We start from the raw sequence: 5,164 nt of genomic DNA on the forward strand, positions 1-5,164 counted from the left end.
AGTAAGTGAATGTTGTTGTTGGTGTTGTTGTTGATGTCTTTATTGCATCCATTAGGAAATTGTTTTTGCATCAGAGAGCATGTAATCTTAAATAGACAGATGTAGACAGACATGCAACACGTCACACACATTACATACATAGTGCAACAGACTTACAGACAGACAGTATTCACATAGACAACCATATAGCACAATACAACACAACACAATATGAGCCTGGTTCATTTTCAGTAATGAGGCCCTGTACCCCATTTACAGTTTATACTTCAATGTATCAGGTGTAGTTATTCACCAGCTATAGAGTGAGTTGTTGTTTATGTTTCTAAGACTGCAGGGTGGGAGATGCAACAATGGCCTTGAGAACAGCAGGAAGTGTGTTGGTGGTCTTTCTCTGGTCTGTAGCAGGTATGGTCTCATTCTTATCTTTTAGTTGCTCTGTTTAACAATCTACAGACATTTCTAAAAGGATAAGAATCATAATGTTATTCTGGTGTGTTCTGTTAGGCGTCTCCACTTCACTTAAATAGTTATCTTTTACACCTTACTGAGTGATACTTACCGTGGTTTCCATTCACACTCAACTCTACTCTAAGTGTGAGCTAATAGGCCTTGGATTAATTCTGATACCATTGTGTTGTGTGACTGTGTTTCAGTGGTACTGGGTCAGTATGGCTGGAGTGTGACTTACACCACTCAGAGTATTTGTGCCTTGAAGGGGTCAACAGTGCAACTGTCCTGCTCTTACAGATATCCCAGTGGTACAGTCACAAGAACCTTCTGGTTCACTAAAATGTATGCTGTGGAGAATTATGTGAGTTTGAGTGATGACCTAGACTACAAAGGTCGTGTGAAGTACCATAGAGACACAAATGGCCACACCCTGACTATCACATACCTGAGAGAGAGTGACTCAGCTATGTACAAGTTCAGATTTATAACAGATCAGAATGGAGGGAAATATAGTGGCTATCCTGGAGTCACTCTGTCTGTCACAGGTACAGTTACATTCAATAAAGCTAAACTGTTGAATTCCATTTAGTTCAGGAAAATTGTCTTTGTTTGTATTTATGAAATACAAATAATATGATACTATGTCTATATAGCAATTGTCATGTCTTTATTGATCTGTTTGAGAATGTATTACATCATGTGATGACACTAGACAACAGGTGATTCAGATTTATGTTGTCTACTCCAGATCTGCAGGTGAAGGTGACTCCTTATTCACAGACTACAACATGGAAGACACTGACCTGTAGCACCACCAGTTGTCCTCTGACTGGTAACCCCACCTACATCTGGTACAAGAACGGACAGATAGTAACTGACAACACTTCCCCCTATTCAGTCTATCCTGATACTGCAGACAGCTACTCCTGTGCTGTAAAAGGCCGTGAGGCTCCCCACTCTCCTGCAGTGTGTGAGTACAGTACAATAGTACAGTATTCAACTCAGCAAGTATCATGCATTCAGGCAAAAGAGACAGGTCTTACTTTATCAATCATTACAGAACAAAAAGGCTTTTTTTACTCATCGTCTATATTACTTTAAATTATTATGATTATAATTAAGTATTGTGACATTACCACTTCCGGACATTCATATTTTCTATCAGATAAACCAAAGAACACCTCAGTGTCAGTCAGTCCCTCTGGTGAAATAGTGGAGGGCAGTTCAGTGACTCTGACCTGCAGCAGTGATGCCAACCCACCTGTGCAGAGTAACGCCTGGTGGTACAAGAAGAATGGAGGTGGCTATCAGAGTATGACAGGACCACAGCATGTCTTCAATCAAATCCAGTCATCAGACACTGGAGAGTACTCCTGTGTGGCCCAGAATGAGATGGGGACAGACAGGTCTACGACCATCAACATGGATGTGAAGTGTGAGTAAAGTACAGCTCAGTGTCTGAATGCTAAGGTAGCAAAACAATTGTAATTAAATGAAGTAGTCCTAAAGCACAGCATCTCCAAATGTGTATTTGTTAACGTTTTGTGTAAGTTATAGTTTTAGATAGTTCTCTGACTTAACAGATCATTAATTTTTAACATAACATGTCATTTGTAAATATACTACTGTCATAAATATACTACTGTCCTAACCCTCTGACAAATTCTCCTTTACCAGATGGCCCAAAAAGCACCTCAATGTCAGTCAGTCACTCTGGTGAAATAGTGGAGGGCAGTTCAGTGACTCTGACCTGCAGCAGTGATGCCAACCCACCTGTGGACAAATACACCTGGTACAAGAAGAATGGAGCTTCACTGACAGGATCTGAAAAGACATACAATTTCACAACCATCAGCTCTGAGGACAGTGGAGAATACTACTGTGAGGCTGACAATAAATATGGACGCCTCAACTCTTCTTATCTGTCTGTGGACGTTCAGTGTTAGTACACCTAACCTCATCTTTTGATCAGAGGATCACATTTGAATTAATATTTCAATCACAAGTCTAAGTTTCACGATGCTCCTCATGTAAAACACTATTTAAAATACTGTTGTTACATATTGTTCACCAGATGGCCCAAAGAACACCTCAGTGTCAATCAGTCCCTCTGGTGAAATAGTGGAGGGCAGTGCAGTGACTCTGACCTGCAGCAGTGATGCCAACCCACCTGTGGACAAATACACCTGGTACTTTCAAAATAAGACTTTTCTAAATGCATTTGGAAAGATCTACAACATAAGTAACTTCAAGTCTAAGGACAATGGACATTACCACTGTGAGGCCTGGAATGGAAGAGGGTCTAGGAACTCTACAGTTCTGATGATAACTTTACCAGGTGAATTTTCACCTTCAATATTTCAATACAAAATGACATTTCAAGCTCATTTTAGTAATTATACGTTGGCATATCCTACTTAGTTTAAAAAAAATATGTATACGTTGAGATTAGATCACTTAACAAATATTTTCAGTTTATAATATGCCAGTACTCATATCATCCATATTTTCATTTAGGGAAACAAACCTCAGTTATGACTGCATCTGTAGGAATCATAGTTGTTGTTCTGGTTCTCATCCTCTGTCTCTCTGGCTTCATGTGGTTCAGGTGAGTGATCTTTTAAATATTATTTCACTCTAACACTTTTTTAATAACTTGATTCGTTAATTAATTCATTAATTCATTCAAGAATAAATTAATTCATTAATGTGCAAACCAGGAAGAAGGCCTCCAAATCCACCTCTGACAGAAGAGACACATCAGAGAATGTACAGGTGAGTCTGTTAGAATCAGATTATTTGTATTGCTTTGTGGAACATTTCTACTCCTTATGTTGTCTGTCCTCTCTCTCCATCAGGGAGACTCTAGTCCAGTGTATGACAACGTCTCAGGCATGGTCATGACCCCTACTGCAGCACAAAGAGCGGACACAGACTATCAGGATGACGTTCACTACGCCAGCGTCCACTTCTCTAGCTCCAAAAAGCAGGAAGTGCCTCTGTACTCCACCGACCAGCTGCCTCAACCCAGAAACAGGACGAGGATGTCCAGTACGATGCTGTGAAATTCAACAGTCCCAGTGCTGACACCCGGTGAGCATATTCTTTCAATAAAATAACATAGAACCAACACTAGAACATTGTGAATACACTGCATTAAAGGATAAGTTATATCATTTATAACCAAATGTCTATTTCTGATGTAAATGGTATGTTATAGAAGGGTATAGACACCTTTTTTTTTCTCGATTTCACTTGTTTTTGAGAAACTTACCCCAACCAGCAATTAACTTCCTCATCCTCGTTGTGCAGTACAGAGGCTCTGAATAAACATGAACAAATGCTCTAAAAACACCCAAATACGTCCTTTTAGAAACTGAAATGCTCTCAGTATAGTGATGCAGGTCTTTAGATTTTTCAGTTGTACACATGAAATTGTGTCATTCCAAAGTTTATCCACAACATTAAATTCAAATTTGCGTGACAGTTTCCCCTGTCCAACTGTTCCATTCTCAGTGTAGCCTGCTGCTAGAATGGACCAGAGGCATCATTCGAGTCGCAACAACATGGAACATAACGTGAGGATAAAGTTCGGAATGACACAATTTCATATGTAAAAAATTTAAAGACATGCATCACTATAGACTACTTATAGGTTTTGTTTCTTAGAGGATGTTTTGGGGTGTTTTTGGAGCCCACTTACTGCACAACAAGGATGAGGAAGTGAATCGCTGGTTGGGGATAGTTTCTCAAAAATAAGGGAGATCGCAAAAAAATTGCCAATTACATACATTTTTTAAAAGATTTGGTAGTAATTCAGGTAATTCATGTCCTGCTGCTTATTGGAGAAGACCATGAGGTCATCAATAAGCAGAACAGTTGAGCCCTAGTGACCACTCATTGTTTACATGGGATTTCCTTACACTACGAACCCAACAATGGACATCTCAACACAATTACTATGACGTCTATAATGAGAGAGTGATGGTTTTGAGGAACTGTTCAAACTGAATTCCAAATGGAACCCTGTTCCCTATTTAGTGCACTACTATGGACCAGAGCCATTTAGGCCCTAGTGCACTATAAAGAGTATAAGATGGGGTTTTTTGGAAAGCAGATTCTGTTTCATTTCTGTTTCTCTCTCTTCAGACGAGCAGCAGCACAAGCAGCTGAGGAGTACTCCTCTGTGATCTACAGTACAGTCAACAAACCCAGAACCAAGAAGACCTGAACACAAGAAACCCAGAACCAAGAAGACCTGAACACAAAAAGTTTGACAAAAACCCTGTATATCTGGAGCTGTAGTCCAACTAAGTGATATAATAATATATCATAAGATATGCAATTTAGAAAACGCTTTTATCAAAAGCGACATACAATTATGAGGGAATACATTTTTCGTGCCGGTGGCCCCATTGGGAATCGAACCCATGCACCGTGCTCTACCAACAGATTACTCTATTCAAACTTAGTTGGAGTGTTGATCTAGGGTCAGTCTTGTCTTTTAAACAATGCTGAATAAGAGGGGGTACCTTGTAAATATTTTTAAGGTAAATATTTTCTAAGTTACATCTTTTAAGTAATATCAAAAAAGATATGTTGAAGCAAACCCAGAATCTGAACACAAGAACTTTGACAATAATGTTGCTTTGTATTTCTTAAGTAGCTTTGATGTCCAGTTATATTTTACTAACTATATACAGTACCAGTCGAA

At 39.2% G+C, this 5,164-nt stretch overlaps 1 pseudogene across 1 annotated transcript; it reads left to right on the forward strand.

Moving 5' to 3' along the window:
- Positions 1 to 790: 790 nt before the first annotated feature.
- On the forward strand, positions 791 to 4,712 carry LOC311115285 (B-cell receptor CD22-like; annotated as a pseudogene). The gene is made up of 9 exons: positions 791 to 995; positions 1,199 to 1,420; positions 1,616 to 1,885; positions 2,128 to 2,391; positions 2,525 to 2,788; positions 2,968 to 3,058; positions 3,171 to 3,225; positions 3,309 to 3,543; positions 4,600 to 4,712. The product of its transcript is annotated as a B-cell receptor CD22-like (transcript).
- Positions 4,713 to 5,164: the final 452 nt, after the last annotated feature.

The sequence above is a fragment of the Coregonus lavaretus genome (assembly GCF_964263955.1).
Source record: "Coregonus lavaretus genome assembly, contig: HAP1_SCAFFOLD_920, whole genome shotgun sequence".
Taxonomy (NCBI): domain Eukaryota; kingdom Metazoa; phylum Chordata; class Actinopteri; order Salmoniformes; family Salmonidae; genus Coregonus; species Coregonus lavaretus.